Raw genomic sequence first — 19,941 nt, forward strand, 5'->3', positions numbered from 1 at the left:
AAAAAAATCCAACGGTAAAAATTACCAGTGGAAATATTTCGATGGTAATTAGCGATAGACGAAAAAATTCGCTAGTAAATAATTACTGGCAAGGTTTATACCGTTGGATTTATTCTGCCGGTAAATTTGACGGTACTCAACGTTTTTTTTTGTAGCTTCATAGGAATTGGCAACCATGATGTAGGAGATTATGAGGTAGTCAGTTTTTTTTACAGATGCAACATTGATCCGACAAAAAGTAACCTGAGAATTGTCAAGCCGATGTCATTGGTTTTGGGGTACATTTGTTTGTTGAATTTTATGGTTTTGGTCTATGGTGTGAGGGTAGTCCGTCCCGTAACAGTTTGGAAGAGATTGTGTGGAACAATGTTATAGAAGTTTTACATGGTTAATGATTTGCTTTATTTCTCGATTTATGTATATTTATATTCTGAAAGAAACTACTTTAATGCTGAGTAATGTTTGATTTTCAGCTCAAAAAAAGAAATCCTCTCATTTCTATGAAGGAACTTCAAAATGCTCCTCCTACATGGGATTTTATTGGTGTTTTGAGGGTGGCAAGTGAGCGAACTGGACTTTCAGGATTGATAGTTGAAATGAAGGCTTCAGCAAGTAGAGGTGTCTTGAAAGAGAACTTCGATTACTTATTATTGATTTTAGAGTTAATTAGATTTTGATAATATTTTTATTTTTACTTGAATATCTCTTTAACCATAAAAAATAGAGTAAATAGTCATTTTTTACCATAAAAAATTCAGACGCTGATAAAACTGACCATGAAATAATAAAATTAAAGTTGTACCATGAAAGATCAGCTATGTACGACAAAACTATCCAAACCCTAAAAAGCTACCCAAAAATCTCAAATTACCCTTCCCTCTCCCATCATCATGATCATCACTTCCAGAGCTGTGGCTGTGCCCTAGCTGCATATACCACACATTTTGCAGCAAAGAGAAGTCACAGTTACCAGCGTTGGCCATAGTAGTAGTTCTAATCCTTGGTCCTATTGAGCGTTCAAAACCTAATCTCTCATCATTCCACAATTGCAGCAACAAAAAACACCATCAGAAGGGCTTCATCCCCAACGTAATCAAGCAGCAGATGTATCCTTCTCATCGCAAAGCTTCAACTAGAGAGAGAATCGATCAGAGCTCCGGCTAAGGTTCCCTTCGATGGCCGTCGTCATCAACCCCCACCGGACCGACATAAGCAAGTAGCGCGATAGAGAGTGAACTTGTCCTCGTCGAAGGAGAGACCCTGATTCTCAAAGATTAGGATTAGTGTGGTAGAGTAAACTCATCCTCGTCTTCATTTTTGTTCGAGTTATGGTGTCAATTTTGTTTTTGGTGCTGATTTTGGGGATTTTTGTTTCTCTCCAGTTCTATCATCAGAGCTTGCATTGAAGCATTCAATTGACGTTGGTGTGGAGGTGATTGGCGCTAATTACAGAGGACCGGCTGGGGTGATCCTATTCAACCCACTCGCATTCAGACTCGCCGCTGTCTCCAGCGCTGAAAAATCCACCCCTTCGCCTTCCTCAGCGATGCATTCCCAATCCCACTTGCAAAACCTGAATACCAACCGACTTGACCCGACTTCTTCAAGCTTAACAAGGTTGCAAAGCAAGCTTGGATCGCCACTGGAGGTTGTGTGAATAGCTCGAATCGGAAAAATTGGAATTTGTTGCTCATCGATTTCAAAGATAGCGGTGGTGAAGGTGGGCACATGCAGAGAGGGGCTCGAAGATAACGGTAGTGAACGGAAGGAGATGAAGGGGGATTGGAGCGGCAAGCCTGTGTTGAGAGAGAAGGGGGAGAGAAAGAGAGAGTAATGTGATGATGATGATGGGTGAGGGAAGGGTAATTTGGAATTTTTGGGTAGTTTTTTAGAATTTGGATAACTTTGTCATAGGAAGCCGATCTTTTATGGGTACAACTTTAATTTTGTTATTTCATGATCGATTTTGTCCGTGTTTGAATATTTTATGATCAGAAATAACTATTTACTCATAAAAAATATAATGAATTTAAGTTGATGATGGTTGGTTTAGAATTACTATAGTTGACAACGGTGATAAATGTGATGGTTTTTATAGATTGCATACAATTTAGAAGTTAATTGTATAATATAATTGTATAGGTTTTTATGTTGATTCTTGAAATATTTTTGAAATCTCTATCGGATAATTTTTTGGAAGAGTTTGTTCTATTGTAAAGAATAGAAAAGATGATACTTATTTCAAGTAAAAAATATCATTAATTCCACATGTGTTTTAAATAGCACGTAGCAACAAAAAAATAATATAATGTATGTTGGTGATAATAGCTTTGTAAATGATGAATTATAATCATTGAATAGTTTGTCTATATTGAACGAAACATATTAGGATAATATATTTATAAGAAACTTTGTATTAAATGAGAATAATTTTAATGATATAATTGGTTATTGATTTGAGAGAAGACATAAATTATATAATTGATCATTCTGCAATTATGTCTATAACTATGAGTTAAACTCCAAAATGGTCTCTGAGATTGACGTCATGCACTAAAATCGTTCCTGAGATTTCAATTGCACCAATTATATTCCTGAGATTGAAAAAAGTGCACCATATTAGTCCCTAACCTATTTTTCATTAACGACGTGATGACATGGCATGATGACGTGAATTATAAGTGACACGTGTCACTTCATGATTTAGCCAAATGTAATGGTATGATGATGTGGTTATCAGTGACACGTGGCATGCTGACGTGGATAGTTGTGCCACGTGTCACAATACTATTTGGCCATGTGTTCATTTGTGCCACGTGTCGCAACAGTATTCGTCCATGTGTCATCCATTATGTCATCGTTGTATATGCACCAAATTAGTCCCTCACTTTATATTAAGTGACTCATTTTAGTCCCTGAAATTGAATGTCGTGCACCAAACTAGTCCCTTCACCAGTTTTTTCCCATTTTTTCTATAAATTCAAAATTCTCAATATTTTTTAATGCATTAATTTCAATTCTATTTTTTCACATGTTCTTCAAATAAAAGTGTTTTTATAAAATATTTTTTCTCTTGCAAATACCCTAACCGCCGACTTGGAGTTGATGTGAAGGCTTTTCAAGCACATTCACTACCATCTCCGACCTCTTTCAATACTTTTATAAAAAAAATTTTTCTTGCGGATACCCCTAACAACCGCCGTCTTGGAGTTGACGTGAAGGCATTTCAAGCTTCCATCATTACCAGTTAATATATTAGCGAAAACATGTATTTTAAATTTAAATTTTATCTATTTTATATTTTTATTTAAGTGAAATCGGGTCAACCAGTTCAATTAATAACCCATTAGTTGAACCAATAAGTAGTCTGACTGATTTGATCGGGTTCAGTTGATAATTTTGGTTAGTGTTGTAATATAGATGGATGCCCATTTAATGACTTAGGCGACTAATTTTTTCAATAGTGAAGTTAAGTTTATCAAGACAAGATTAAAGTTAATTGAGTTTGGAAGTGTAACTTTGTGCGTATATAAATAAAAATATGGTATGAGGCAAATGACTTACACAAACAACAAACATTCCTTCCCTCTCTTTCTACGCTGCAACATATAATTAGTGAATATATATATAAATAATTTCTATTTCAAATTCATTTTGATTAAATGGGTCTGAAATTACCATTAATGCAAAACTATAAGTCTTATAATATTATATTAATAAGTATGTCCTAAAGACATTATTGTAATATTGATCCCTGAAGAATTACATATAATTCATTGGATAAAATGTTCAACTTTGAGTATGCTTTGTGGTTGCAGTATTATCTGACCTTCTACATAAAAAAAGAATTGTTCTTTGATTAATAATTTTGTTTAAAAAAATATGGTTCAATAAAAGCAAGTATCTTGTTTTAAAAGATCCTACGGATCTTTGAAAGAGATCAAAAGAAAGACATTATTATCACCTATAAGAAGTGCTTCTTTCGAATATCTAAAACGAGAAAAAACAACCATTTGTACCTATGAATTTTACGAATGCTGACAAAAATATCCATTAAAGAAGAAAACTAACGTTGTATCCATTAAAGATGGATTCCGCACGACAAAAGTACCCAAATCCTAAATTTATGTTGACTTTTTAATAAAATTCTAGAATTACCCCATCCTTTATCTTCAACCCTTCCTTTCTTCTTTCTCAAATCTCAAACACCTCCATTGCCACTACCTTAACCACCCTCTATTCTCTACTACTCCACTAACTACCACTGCCGTCATCTTTCCACGCTGACGATGACAAAGACGACAACAAGGTAACCAGGCAATCCATCCGTTCCCACACAACGCTACCACCTTCAACTGCAGCCACCCAAACTCCGCGGCGGTCCTAGCGCCGCCTCAAGCCCATGCACAAATCACCTATACCTTGGCACAGTGGCAAGTTCAGAGTTTAAAGCCACCGGATTCAAGCTCCAGCAACGCCGTTGCACAGAGATACCGCAATGCCTCTTCGGCCAAGACCCCGTCTAATGCCGCCACAAGATGGAGAAGCTCTGGAAGCGAGACTGAACTGAGATCCAACGCGCAAGGTCCCTTCCTGTGGTGCGATTCAACTCCTCCTAGGTCCACTTCAAGCTCACGGACTCCATGGAGAAAGGTCCTATATATACAACAGTATAAATTACAAATTTATTATATAATTAACGAACTTGAACAAATCTCCTGTAACTAATAATTTATTTGTTTTTGTCTATACCCAAATTAAACCAATTGAGTGTATTCATTGTTCAAATTCTCTCAGAAATCTCCAATCATATCTATGTTAGGATACTTGTCAAGTCAGAGAATGACTTCGATAACCACAACGACAACGGAGGTGCGTGGCATTGACCGTGACGAAGATGACGCGGGGTTTGGGGAAGAGGGGGAGAGAAAGGGGGAGAGGGATCCGGTTGGAGAGGTTGAGTCGGTGATCAAGTTTCTTGGATATGGTTCATGAAGATGGAAATGCATCATGGTAGCGGTGGTGAAGTAGCAGAGAAAAAAGAAGGTAGTTAAGGTGGTACTAATGGAGGGATGTGAAAGTTTGAGTGGGAAAAAAGAGATAGTTGGGAGTTGATGTTGAAGATAATGGTGGGAGTAATTCTGGAATTTTATTAAAAAGTCAACATAAATTTAGGATTTGGGTACTTTTGTCGTACGAAATCCATCTTTGATGAATACAACGTTAGTTTTCTTCTTTAATGAGTATTTTATCAGCGTTCGTAAAGTTCATGGGTACAAATGGTTGTTTTTCCTCTAAAACGACAATCCCGGTAGGATTACGAAAATTTATTGTGAACTAATAGATCCTCAAGATGCCATTTAATAATGAAAATTTGCATCCTTGTAGGATTGCACGCAAATTTATCACTATAGATAATGACAATCCTTTAATCTGCTAGAAGCAGTTATAAGAATAATGATTTTATTGCTCATCAAGCAAAGTGAATAATGATGTTACCATTTGTCATAACAAAGACATATGGAATTAAAAGATAATTGTTCCTTGAAGTGATTGTGTCATTATAATTCAAAATTACAATTGATCTTATATTTGTATATTTCATCAAAGGAATATATCAAAAGATTATTCCATAAAGTGAATAAATCTCAATGTTCATATCGCCTGAAGTATATGAATAAGTATTTTGAAATCTTATATTCCAGTAGTGAATATATATAATTTTAATAAATGATTTTGTACCATTATAGGAGTTATTATATTTTTCTTTGAATAAGATTATGAATTTATTATCACCAATTTCTAAAAATTAAATTGGTTTGATTAATTTTATAAAAAACTTAAAACTTGTCCCTACTCCCTAGTATTTAAAAAGAATGATAAAGTATAAATATAAAATTATTTATAAAGATGAATCTATCTTATTTGGTTAAGAATATATCTTATTTTCTTGGGGTGTTCTCTCCCTCATGTCAGTTTGGGGTGTCGTCTCCCCATGTTAATCTTTGAGCTTGAGGTATTGTCTCTTCTCCCCATGTCAGCTTGAGACTTTTTTCATGGATATTTTTGAGCTTGGGGTGTTGTCTCTCCCATGTCAGCTTGGGGATTCTCCCCCATGGTGAGTGTTGAGCTTGAGGACATGTTGGGCTGGCTACGTAACCAACAATTGATATCAACATCCATAGGACAGACATACATCATATGCATATTGTTTGAACTGCTTGCTTGTGCATTAATTGGGAATGCCTAATTGATTATATTCTTCTAACTGTTGTAATTGCTACTTGAATTACTTGTTTTCTACCTGTGCTTGCCTTGTCTGTTTGTTTGTTCATGCGAATTATCGGATATGGAGAAACGGAGGAAAGGCAGAGAAGTTAGGGACTTAGTTAAGATTTAAACTTGGTTAAGTTAGAAATCCCTAGAATGACCACCTTGATTTATAGCTTCTGTTTTTAGTTCCTTAAGTTTTATATCTAAGTGTCGGCGTTCTAAGATTGCCTCTGGCATTCCCAGGACCTTATATCTTATATGCGTGGCATATTTACCATGCTGAGAACCTCCGGTTCTCATCCCATACTGTGTTGTTATTTTTAGATGTAGGTCGAGAGGCACCTCGCTAGGCGTTTGGATTTCTGCAGTGAAGAGAAATATTTTGGAGCCCTACTTTTCATATATATATATATATATATGTATTAGACTCTCCTCATGTGTATATTACTATTCTGCTATTGTACCTCCTAGAGGTCTTATGGAGAACTAGGGCTTTTAAACATGTTCCTTTGGGCTTAAGGTTGTATATTATGTATGTAAATATTCTCCGGCCAGTCTTAGCTTTGCAGGCTGAGTTAAGAGCTTGTTATTTTGTATTTTTGACCCTCTATTCCTACTTTTTGTTTATTATACTTATGAAACTTAGTTTTCTTCACACGCAAGTTTCCCGTTTACGTGAGCATTACGATTTTTGCTTTAAACTTTTCTTCACAGGCTCCTCGGTATAAATTCCTTTCAACTACTATTATCATATATATACTTTTACTTTTACTTGTCGTAATACCTTGCCACCGCAGCTTTATGACTTAAGCATAAGACTCCGTGTGGTAGGGTGTTACACTTCCTATTAAAATACTCCTGATAATTGCGAGGTACACGTGTTCCTTGGGCCCACTCTCTAACATGATATCGAGTGCCTCTATACGGTGCTAGAAATCCAGAACCACTGGTGTAACCAACGTCAACTAAATACTAATTAGCTATAAACAAGTAATACAAACATCGTAAGCTTAACTACTGTAAACAAAAGCTATATGTCTAAATCTAACAGTGGCTGAATTACCGTGTGGTATCTTGAGACTATTACAACGAGTGACTGCATCTCGAAGTATTCTTGAATCAGATGACGATCCCTCCCATCCACTAAAGTACATAAACAAAGCTCATTTTCCGGTTACATACTCCTAAGACGTTGGTACATATTTTACCTTTTCTTGTTCGATATCTTGACTTTTTTGACTTAGGGACTGTCACCTCTATATAAGTGCCATCTAATACTCCCAAAAAACCCTATAATCCATAGAAAATTATGATACTTAGATACACAGTCCTTCCAACTGAACAACAAATTATACACAAAATTTAGTAGTTATACCTTAAACCTCCTCTAAGTGGGGTCTACGCAATCTTCTTCAACCGAAGAAGCCTTGGCGAACAAAATTCTTTGGATACGTATATCAGCCGTTAAAACCTTATTGAAATACTTACTAACTGTTTTTCCGGACCTACAAAATTTAACTTGTAGACTGCGATTTTTTTTGTGATGCGCTAAGATAATTAAAAAAAGTTGCAACTTACTCTGGCAAGCTTACTTGACCATCCTCTCGAAGTCATCCTTGAACTTGGAGCAACTCACACAAATTAGCAAAGGCATTTGTGTTCATTCTCAACTCCCAAATACAATTTCTATCACCCTTGCCAATAATATGCTCTAAAACATCACGTCTAATTTTGCTATTCATTTTTCTGCCTAACGACACTTGCCCACTACTTCTCTCCTTAAAGTACACAAATAATGTAAGAACAAAGAACAGTATCAAATTATCATGCTCCACTCTCATGTCTTCATAAAAAGACACACATCGCTTAATAATTTTCGATCGCTATATTCCCTCCTAGCAAAGTCATTTCATTCAAAAAAGGCATAAATATTCAACTTTATCTAATAAAAATAAAATTAGATATACTCATTCAATTTCTTTTGTCAAAGTTTACCATCTAGTGAACCAAAAAAGAGGTTTTCATAACTTAAAGAAGAGCATTCAGATCATGGTAGTGAAATTTGAATGATGAGCAATGCATTTGTCTAAATACTAAATGGTAGTAACACAGATGAGAAAGTTATGTTTAACAACAACACATATTAGACTTTGTCTCAAGCACAGTAGGTAAAAGGGCATAAAACTTTTTAGTTTCAACCCACATCTGGTACTTCACTTTATTCCATTCAAATCAATACCTCAAATCAAACATATTAAACCAAAACACATTGCATGAGTAATTCCAAGTCTACCCACTTTGTATCTAAGCTTCACCACCGAAAAATAAATAGAAACAGATAACACAAACCTAAAATTAGAGAAAGATTCATGCATATATAATAAAATGTTCAATTAAAACTATTGCAAACAAGCTAGATGCACCAAATTGATCAAGCTATAATAGGTAGAAATTCATCAGGATAACTTGTTCTTCATGAGTACTCTTATTTTAATAACAAATTCATCAATGCATCTCACTCTTTAGTAACAACTAACAAATCAGTAACAAAATGAAGATATAACAAATTTACAATGAATAGAATTAATCACAAAAAATTGAATACAGAGAAGACAAGCTTCATACAAATAATTAATCACGCTGATATATAGAATTAATCACAAAAAATTGAACCCAAAGAAGACAAGCTTCATGTAAAACAAATTCTTTAAAACAAAAACAACAAGCTAAAGGAAGATTCATGTAAAATTAGAGGAAGATTCAGGCATATATAATAAAAGGTTCAATTAAAACTATTGCAAACAAGCTAGATGCACCAAGCTGACCAAGTTATAATAGGCAAAAATTCATCAGGATAACTTCTTCTTCATGAGTACTCTCATTTTAACAACAAATTCATCAATGCATCTCACTCTATATATCACAAAAAATTGAACCCAAAGAAGGCAAGCTTCATGTAAAACAAATTCTTCAAAACAAAAACAACAAGCTAAAGGAAGATTCATGTAAAATTAGAGGAAGATTCAGGCATATATAATAAAAGGTTCAATTAAAACTATTGCAAACAAGCTAGATGCACCAAATTGACCAAGCTATAATAGGTAGAAATTCATCAGGATAACTTGTTCTTCATGAGTACTCTCATTTTAAAAACAAATTCATCAATGCATCTCACTCTTTAGTGACAACTAACAAATCAGTAACAAATTGAAGATATAACAAATTCACAATAAATAGAATTAATCACAAAAAATTGAATACAGAGAAGACAAGTTTCATACAAATAATTAATCACGCTGATATATAGAATTAATCACAAAAAATTGAACCCAGAGAAGACAAGCTTCATGTAAAACAATTTTTTCCAAAACAAAAGCTACAACAAATTCTGCAACAAATTACATACGTTCTACAACCTCATGTAAAAAGAATTCTACAATAAAAACAAAAACCCAGAGAAGACAAGCTTCATACATAGAGAGTATAAGAAGAAAGTGCTCCCATAAACCCGAAGAGAAGAGAACCTATTCACAACAATAGAAACGTGAACAAAGAAGAGAAGAGAAGACAAGCAAAGAGAGGATGGAAGATGAGAACACGAACAAACGCGAACATAGTGGCTACAACGAGGAGTAGGAAATGGTGGTCTTGAAGGCGGCGATATGGCAGAGGCTTTACGAAGGTCCCTTCAATGGTGGTCCAATATTTGATAAGAGGAGCATATGAAAAGGAGCCCTGATTAGATTTGTACAGAGGGTGAATTTGGAATTATAAATTTGGATTAAGGGTGTATTTGGAAAAAAAATTATTAGTTAAATTTCAGTCTTCGTCTCAAAAATTTTAGTCTCCAATGTCCCTACTTTTTGGAGATACTGAAATACTGAAATTTTGGAGATGGAGACTGAACTTTTAATATCAGTCTCTGGATCGACAAACAAGATATTGAATCCCAGTCTCTGTTCCAGTACCTCGAAACAAACGCTACCTAAGGGATGAAAATCACAAATTATATCCCGAGTGTGCAAAGTACAACAAGTTGTCATTTATTGTTGAGCTGCATCATATCAAAGTGGTATACGATGTGACTGACAGGATATTCTTGATGATACTTGACCTTCTCTAGAGAGATTTTCCTCATGCTAATCTACCTAATTCGTTTTATAAAGCAAAAAAGATGACTAAGCTGTTAGGCTTGGGATATGAGAAAATTCATGCATGTCCAAATAACTGTATACTCTTTTGGGGTAAAGATAATGAGATAAAGAGTAAATTCATAGTTTGAAATGCATCTTGATATAAAGTAGAGGAGAACACCAACAACAATCCGGGAGTTGTGGAAACAGGTGAAGATATGAATAGGCTAATACCTACAAAGGTGTTGAGATACTTTCCTCTCACTCCTAGGTTAAGAAGGTTATACATGTCCTCTAAAACATCAAGACTATTGTGTTGGCATTCAGAGTTTCCTAACTCAGATGGAAAGTTAAAGCATCCAAGAGATAACAAGGCATGGAAGGAGTTTGATTTGTTATGTCCTGAGTTTGCTAAAGATCCTCGTAACATAAGACTTGCTTTGGCAACCGATGGTTTCAATCCATTTGGGACTCTCAGCTCCAACATTAGCATATGGCCGATGATGTTGTATGTATACAACTATCCTCCATGGTGTTGTATGAAGCAAACCTCCCTTATTATGTCTATGATAATTCTTGGTCCAAAGATGCCTGGTAATAATATTGACATTTTTCTGCAACCACTTATTAGTGAGTTACAAGAACTATGGAAAGGTGTTGACATATACGATTCTGTTGATGGTAAATTGTTTCGCATGCATGTTGCATTATTTTGGACTATAAGTGATTTTCCAGATCTTGATAACCTATCTGGGTGGAATGCACATAATAGTCTTGCATGTTCTTCATGTAATTTTGATACAGTATCTAGAAGGTTAAAGCATGGCATGAAATATTACTTCATGGTACATCGTCGGTGATTACCCCATAACCACAAGTATAGACACAATATGCACTCATTTGATGGTGCTCCAGAACTAAAAGGCCCTCCTCTAACATTATCAGGAAGTGCTATTTTGTCTCAAATTCAGAGTAGAAAAAATAGATCACAGGAAGCACTCAATGCTAGAAACAACCCTTCGCAGTGAAAAAGAGGAGTATTTTTTGGGATTTACCATACTGAAAGGATAATCTCCTTCGTCATTGCCTTGACATGATGCACATAGAGAAGAATGTTTGTGACAATGTTTTATTTACTGTACTTGACGACAAACATAAGACAAAGGACAACTTGGCAGCCCGTAAGGACTTGCAATTGATGGGAATCCGAGAACAACTCCATTCGTACACTAATTCTTCCAAATACCATCCTTCTTGTTTCAGAATGACAAATGCTGACAAGGATATTTTTCGCAGAATTCTTAAAATTGTTTCTTTTCCAGATGGTTATTCTTTAAACATATCTAGATATATTGATCTTAAAAAAGGAAGGTCTTTGACCTAAAGAGCCATGATTCACATATTCTCATGGAGCACATTTTGTCGATCGCTCTTAGAAATTCCATGCCTAAAGAGGTGACATCTGTACTAATTGAGTTGTGCAACTATTTTAGGAAGTCTCTGGCAAATCCTTATCCATTGATAACTTGGAAAAATTTTGACATCGAATTGCTTTGACGCTCTGCCACATGGAAATGATATTCCCTCCGTCATTTTTCACCGTGACGGTTCATCTGGTTATTCATCTCGTAGAGGAAGCAATGATTGCTGGTCCAGTGTACTACAGATGGATGTATCCTGTTGAAAGGTAGAATGTTATGTTTATATTTCGTGGTTCATGTTATTGAAAATCTTGATTGACTCTATTTGTAATGTTTAATATTTGTTTATTAATGTTATCTTCTTGCAAACAGACTTTAGGACATTTAAAATCTTATGTTCGTAATAAAGCTGCACCTGAAGGATGCATAGCTGAAGGTTACCTGATGGAGGAATGTCTAACTTTCTGCTCTAGATATTTAGAGGAAGATGGGATTGAGACAAGGTTTAACCGACCAAATCATAACGACGATCAAAATGACAACACTCTTAGTAGTTATTCTAACATTTTTGCTAAAATTTTTCCAACAAGAGGGAGTCCTTGCAGGTCGCAAAAGATCAATTCGTTGACACCATTTGAGAAAACACAGGCTCATTGCTATGTGCTGGCAAATTGTTCATTAGTGGACAAGTTTCGCAAGTAATTCATAATGCAATCTATGTTTTAATCTTTATTTTTTTTTATAGTTTTTGTGTAACTATTATCTACTTTACCAGTAAATGCAGAGGTGAAATTTCTGAATTACACCGCGATAAAAGAAATGTAGCTAAACTCATTGAAGAATATATGCATGCCAAGTTCCATGAGTGGTTTAGGGATTATGTGAGTTAGTTACATTTATTGTAAAATTTACCTTTTTCTATATTATAATTTGTGAAAACATTTTAAATTTAGAGTAATCTATCACATGCAGGTGGTGTGTAAATGATGATACATATGACATTACCCCTGAAATCTAATGGCTTGCAGAAGGGCCTAATGATGTTGTAAAGAGATTTGAAGAGTACAATATTCATGAATTCAAGTTTCACACAATAAATAACGATGAAAGACTTAAAATACAAAATAGTGGTGTAGTCATGTCTGCAATTACCACTAGTGTTAGCCGTGGACGGAACCCTGTTACAGTATCATGTGACAATACGTACTATGGTAAAGTGACTGATATAATAGAATTAGACTATTTTGGCAAGCTAAGGGTTATCTTCTTCAAATGTATCTGGGTTGACACCACGCTTAATAAGGGAAGGTAGATCAATTTGGGATTACAAGTGTAAATTTTCAGAGTTGATACACACGGGTGCTCTTGAATTAGATGAGCCATTTATTCTTGCAACAGATGCGAGAATGGTTTACTATGTTAATGATCCATTTGACGAAGGATGGTATTCTGTTTGTCACATGAAGCCTAGAGATTTATATGATATGGGGGATTTGAATGAGGAGGATCTAGATGAGTCTTTGGTGGAGGACATACCATTTTGTGAGCAATAAGTAGAGAATCTCGAAGAATTTTCATTAGTGCGGGACGATATTAACGAACCAGAATCGGATGAAATGCATGTTACTGAAGACAATGATGATGTTTGTGAGGATGAAATTGGTATTGATGACTTGCTGGACTTTAGTTAGTGGTATATACTTTTTTTAATCTATTTTGTAATTGAACAGACCAAAAATAATTTATTGCAAACTTTATAAATAGAGGTCTAACTTTTAAAATTCACAATCTTAGTTGTACTGCTAAATTTTATTACTCTTTTTCTTTATTATCATACTATTAATTTAATAGAAAAATTGATTGAAAATTAATTTCATGTAAGTATATTTTTTAAATATTTATAAAATTTTAATTTTTTTCTCCAATGAGCCAAAATTTAAAATTCTAATTAGTATGTGAAATCTTTGAAATATAGTATATAATTATAAATTTTATAATTCTATAATTTTTTATTAAAGTTAAATATTAATTTAAATTAAAAATTTTAGTTACTTCACTAAACAAAATTCAAATTAGCGTCTATAATAAAACAAGTGAAATTTTTAGCGACAAGCTTAAAAGCAACTTTTATTAAGCACCATAGCCAACTCATCTAGTTTTAAGAATAACTCCCTCACACTATTCTTCAGTTTCTCCAAATTACTAGCTTCTTAGCTCTTGCACTCAGATCAAGCATGCTAACCTTCATCCAATCCGTGTTGCTGAATCCATTTTCTTCAGTTTCTTCAAATACCTACTTTCTTAGTTTCTGCACTCAGATCAATTCAAATGACCTTCAACCAATCTATTTCGCTAAATCCAATCCTATTTAGGTTTTGGGATCGGTCTCACCGGATGGTTTTGTTGAAGAGCAGGGGATTTAATAATTTCTATCCATTCTGAATTTGCAGTTCGAGTGGGATCAGTAAATTCTCTGTGGAGTCATCGAAGAAAGAAGAAAAAACATTTGGGAATCACGATTCTACCGGCAATCCCAAATCACAAAGAAGTCTGGAAGGAACCCTAATTTGCTCCATTGTGCTTCTGTCACCGTCACTCTGTCTAGAGGTACTGCTCTAAATCTTTGCCTCTCTCAAACACTGAAATCAAACTCTATCTTGGTCGATTTATGTTTTTTCTTCTCGTCTTATTGTTGTTGGAGTTGATTGCGTTGTCCGAGGCATGTTCTGCAATGGTGCTTTGAGCATCTCTTTTGAAACTATGCTTAAGAACATGATTAGTGATTGATACCAAAGTCTTCCTTTTTTTTCCAATTTAATTAATCTCAATAAAATATATCTCATCTAAAATTTATATTTTATCCAATTCAAGTAATTCCCTTCAACTTCATACAATAGCTAACCACAGAGTAAGAGTGAAAAAGGGCTTATTAGATTAAAAGGATTTTCAAAAAAATTCTGCCCATGTATGGTGTTCTTCAAGGGGGCAAAGGTATGGTTAGATCATCATGACTATTTATATGTATTAAGCTAGGTAGTCTTCTATGTATGTAATGAGGTAATTATTAATTAACAAGTCTCTAATTTTCTCTACCCGTTTACTAGCTCTTTGGCCTTATGTTTTAAATCCATGATCACGACTGAGTTATTGGTTAGTATATGGATTTCATCATCAATGAGAATACACATTAAGCAGAAAATTATATGATTTTTTACTTTTGATATTTTTGTTTGGTTTTAAGACTTAACCAATGATATAAGATTGGAGAAACATCATCCAACCTACCCAAATATATATTTACCAGTTTCTAAGCAGGAAATCATTGATTTAGTATGTTGGACTTGAGTGCTTTCTTTTAATTATGCATGATGAAACTTCTAAAATATCCTAAATCTAATTTTAATTTTGAATTGTTAAATATGCTCTATGAATGACTTAATGAATATGCTGTATTACTATTATGTTTAGTAATGTTTAATTTATTTAAATGTGGAGACATGTATGAAACTACTTTTATGTTGTTTGACTTCTTGTGTTTCAATTATATGAACTATTTTATCTCACTATTTTTTATTTGACTTGTTTTTTTCTCAATTTTTTTATATTGTCTATGACTTTATTTTATAGACATTTAGTTTACTATGAAGCGTGAAGGTAATATTTCTGGACAATCAATCCTTGAAGAGCTACGAAAACAAAGTGAAGACATAAGCTTGAGTTCAGAAGAAGGTTTGGACCAAATAAGTCTCAATCATGATGGGGATGAATTTTCAGAGATAGAGATGATAAATCAAAGTGGTATTGATCTACCAGAACCTGATGCATCTATGAATAAAAGAGATAAAAATGAGCCACTACTTGTGAATGTCAAAGGTAGGTTTATTTAAACTCTAACTTTTCTTTTCAAGCAACTAGAAAATAGTATCGATATATAAGTTTGTTGTCCAAATGCTCCTCTAAAATATATATATGTTACTGTTGTATCCTTTTTAATCTCTTTAAGCATCTTAAAAGGCTCTGACATCTCGGAGCCCGAAACTGATTTCAGCTGAATGGTTATCATTTTAGTGCATGGCCTTGGTTAGGTTAGTTATCCATTTATGTCTTGCCCGTTATCTTTCGCGGCATTTTCTTTTCACCTACAAAGTTAGATTGTTCTTTTCAGTTTTTATTTCATTTATTGGTTTAGTTTTACCCGTATAACATTATGTGACTTTTCTAGTTACTTTATTATTTGAGTCCACCATCCTTCAATCATTGCTCCTTTAATATGCTCCAATTAGTTAATTGTAAGAACTGAATATTTTAATTTTTTTATAAGTGGTCCCTCTGCCAAATCAAATGTATTTATTTAGCCCATTACATGTGTTCTTCTTGTAGATGCCTTTTAATTTCATCAATCTCTAGTGCATTTACACACAAAGCCCAGTATTGGTTGATTTTATTCTCTAGAAGTTATACTTGTGCTGGCTGGTTTCTTTTATCATCTTTTTTTTTTTAATTTCTATGATTTAGGCTTTTTTCCCTTTATGTCTTTCTAAATCGCTGATAACTTTGTTAGGAAAGTAAACTCATAATAATTTACTGTATATTTCTCATTCCTTTTGGATATCGCAACTTGTGAAACTCTTTAATGCATGAGAATGTTAGATGTAGCACACTAGAATCGATCAATACTGTTTATAGGTGTTGTCTGTGTGGTTTATGTATGGCACTGACTATTCTGTTCCTTTTTTGTTTACTCTGCACCTAGCCTATTTGTGTTTTTGCTGCGTTCTCTTGTTGGATATGTATAATTTTAAAAATAGTAAAGTATTGTTTTTATCCCCAACATTTGTGGTAAGTTCCAAAGTTGTCCTTAACGTTTAAATTGTACTATTTAAGTCCCTAACATTTCAAAATTGGCTCAATGTTGTCTTGCCGTTAGGGATCTGTTAACAGAATTGACGGCGGGACAAAATTGAGACGATTTTGAAATGTTAGGGACTTAAATAGGACGAAAACGTTGGGGGACAAAAATGATACATAGAAATAAATTTTAATTTTATCATTTAATAATATCAATTTTTTACGATACATAATTATTCAATTATTTTTTAATCACATCTAAGTAAATTACATTTAATCACATTATTTTCATTCTAATTTTTTTTATAAAATTTGATATTATTAAAGAATGAAATTAAAAATAAAATTTAGCTAAATTAAACATTAAATAATTTTGATACATTGGAAAAAAAAGGTACAATTTATACTTTATTGTATATGTATTATTTTTTTCTTTTCCGCAAGTTTATGTACTAGTCATTCTACAAACATTTCATTATGAGTAAAAATTTTCAAGAGTAAAATTATAAAAAAAATAAATTTATTCAGAATGAAAGTAACGTGATTAAGTGTAATTTACTTAGATGTGATTAAAAAATAATTGAAATTATTGAAGAATAAAATTAAAATTTTTTTTCTATGTATTATTTTTGTCCCCAACGTTTTCGTCCTATTTAAGTCCCTAATGTTTCAAAATCGTCTCAATTTTGTCCCGTCGTCAATTCTGCTTTCAGATTCCTAACGGCAGGACAACATTGAACTAATTTTGAAATGTTAGGGACTTAAATAGGACGATTTAAATATTAGGGACAACTTTAGGACTTACACCAAACGTTGGGGACAAAAATGATACTTTACTCTTTTAAAATATATAAATAAATATATATATATTTTAAAATTATTGGATAGTGTGATATAGTGTTTTTGCTTGTAGTTTTTATACATTTTATACACGATCAGGAACAATTCATATTTGGGATAAAATATGTTACTAGTTGTGGCCCGCATTATGGGCCTTGAATTGGTTCTTGTTGTTACACACAATAATTAATAATATTATTTTATCTTGATTAATCATGCATGGACATACTAGCAATGTATATGTTTAGTTTGTTGTTAACCTCTTTTAGTCTGATGAAACCTTGAACTATACAATCTAATTTTGCGTTTCGTTAAAGCCGCACTTGTTTAATTAGTAAGTTCAGGATTTTAAAAACACCTTGGAACCAACCCACCGTGCTTTTATTGTCTAATACTATGTTTAATTTGGTACCGATATATGTAAGCAATTTAGATTAGATTAGTATGCAATTTAGATTAATTACTAATGTGTGTGTGTGTGTGTGCACGCGCGCGTGTGCGCGTGCGCGCGTGCGTGTGTGTGTGCGTGTGTGTGTGATCCATGCTGTTTTGGTTTAGTTTGACTTGACGGTCTTCCATGATTTCAAACACCTCTACTAGACACAAAATGACAGCAAATCAAGTTTGGGCCTTGAAAAAAGTGAAAAAAGTCATGATGGAATTGGATGCAGATGAACAAGGTTGAGATAATGTCTTAAACCTGTTTGTGAGATTTCTTGGTCAAGTAGCTCGGCGAATTAGATTTTGTCCCATATCAATCAAAAGATGGAATAAGATGCCAGAAGATAACACAAAAAGACAGTGAAAATTTATTGAAGTAAGTTGCTTCACTTTGATGTGTATTTTTATTGATTTGTTATCATTTAATAATTGATTTTATCTATGAATTATTTCAAAGAAAATTTTGAGTTTGATTATGCTGCTGACATCAAATGAGTTATGAGAACCTCATGTGATAAATTGAAGGCCCATAAGTATAATTTTATGAGGACAACACTTCTATCATAACAAAAGAAAGGCAGAAATTCTGGCTGCGAATCCATCAGACATACCACCTGTTGAATGAACTACTTTTGTGGATCATTATATGCACTCTAAAACAAAGGTAAATACTTATTCTATGTTTTTGTGTTTTCTTATTGAATATTGGCTATGGTTATCTGGTAACATTTATTTACTAATTTCTTGTTTTTGAAAATCATAGAAACAATATTTGCAAAACATCAGAAATCGTGAGAATCTTATAGTTTCGCATGCCGGTAGAAGTAAAAGCAATGCTATAAGAGCAACTCAGATGCTATTTTTTTTATTTATTTATTGTACCTAGTACTGTTATACTATTGCCATAAAATTAGAGTTTATAATTAAATTTGTGATTACCTTTAAAATTCTATTTATTGTATTAGGAAAAACAAATGGGAAGGCATGTATGTCGAAGCAAGGTTATTGTATCAACTTTGCTAAAGAAAGATGGAAGTTATGTAAGCGGGAAAGGACAACGATTAGCTGTAAGTGCCTGAATTTTTTTTATACTCCTGTATATTTTTTTAAGAATTAGTTATGTGAATACACTAGTTCAAAACGATGTGCATTTGTTTGTAAAAAAAAAAATATCAGAGCATTTGACTGAAGATCAAAGAGCATGCTGCCACTGAACGTATTCATTCAAAAGTCTTGGTTCATCCAGATGATGCAATTAGAATAGTCTGTGGTCCTGAGAATGGTAAGCGAGTTCGTGGTTTTAGTTATGCTACATGTCCCAGTGGTTTTGGTAAGTCAAAGCGCATCTTTGGAGTTGCAAATTACGGAGGTTCTAGCAGTGCATCGCAACAACATGTCGCATATTTAGAGAGGCAACTTCAAGAAGTTAAGGATCAAGTGACAACTCTCCACAGATTTCTACGACAGAAATATGGTGATGAAGTACCTACCTTCTCTAATCATGTGCCACACACTCAATCGGATTGATGCACCTCATGCCTTGTTATTTTAATCTTAATTTATATCTAGTTTACACTATTATTAGATATAATTTTATTTTTTATCGTATAAAATGATAGAACTTGGTTTATTTTATTTTTTAACTATTTATATGAACAATGCATATTCTTCACCGTTATTACTTAGTTTGCTAATTTTATTTTGTTTTAATATTTATTAGAATAAATTACCATTTGTATCCATGAAAGATACAAACGCTGACAAATGTATCCATATAAGAATAAAACGACAATTGTATCCATGGAAGATAGCTTCCGTGTGCCAAGAATACCCTAACGGACCAATTGTGTAACCAAGATCCAGGTACTCTTGGCATACGGAAGCTATCTTCCATGGTTATAATTGTCGTTTTATTCTTATATAGGTACATTTGTCAGCATCTGTATCTTTTATGGGTATAAATGATAATTTATTCTATATATTAT

The 19,941-nt window shown here is 33.5% G+C and overlaps 2 protein-coding genes across 3 annotated transcripts in view; both read left to right on the forward strand.

Annotated features, from left to right (window-relative positions):
* LOC107629949 (30S ribosomal protein S17-like) overlaps positions 1-617 on the forward strand; it is an 8,124-nt gene extending 7,507 nt beyond the window's left edge. Inside the window, exon 4 of the mRNA XM_016332916.2 lies at positions 474-617. The gene's annotated coding sequence lies outside the window, so the exon portion shown is untranslated. The remainder of the gene's footprint in view (positions 1-473) is intronic.
* The window catches only part of LOC107629948 (ribosome-recycling factor), a 51,773-nt gene that overhangs the window by 22,114 nt on the left and 9,718 nt on the right, over positions 1-19,941 (forward strand). The window lies entirely within an intron of this gene.

Source organism: Arachis ipaensis, chromosome B03, assembly GCF_000816755.2.
Source record: "Arachis ipaensis cultivar K30076 chromosome B03, Araip1.1, whole genome shotgun sequence".
Classification (NCBI taxonomy): Eukaryota; Viridiplantae; Streptophyta; class Magnoliopsida; order Fabales; family Fabaceae; genus Arachis; species Arachis ipaensis.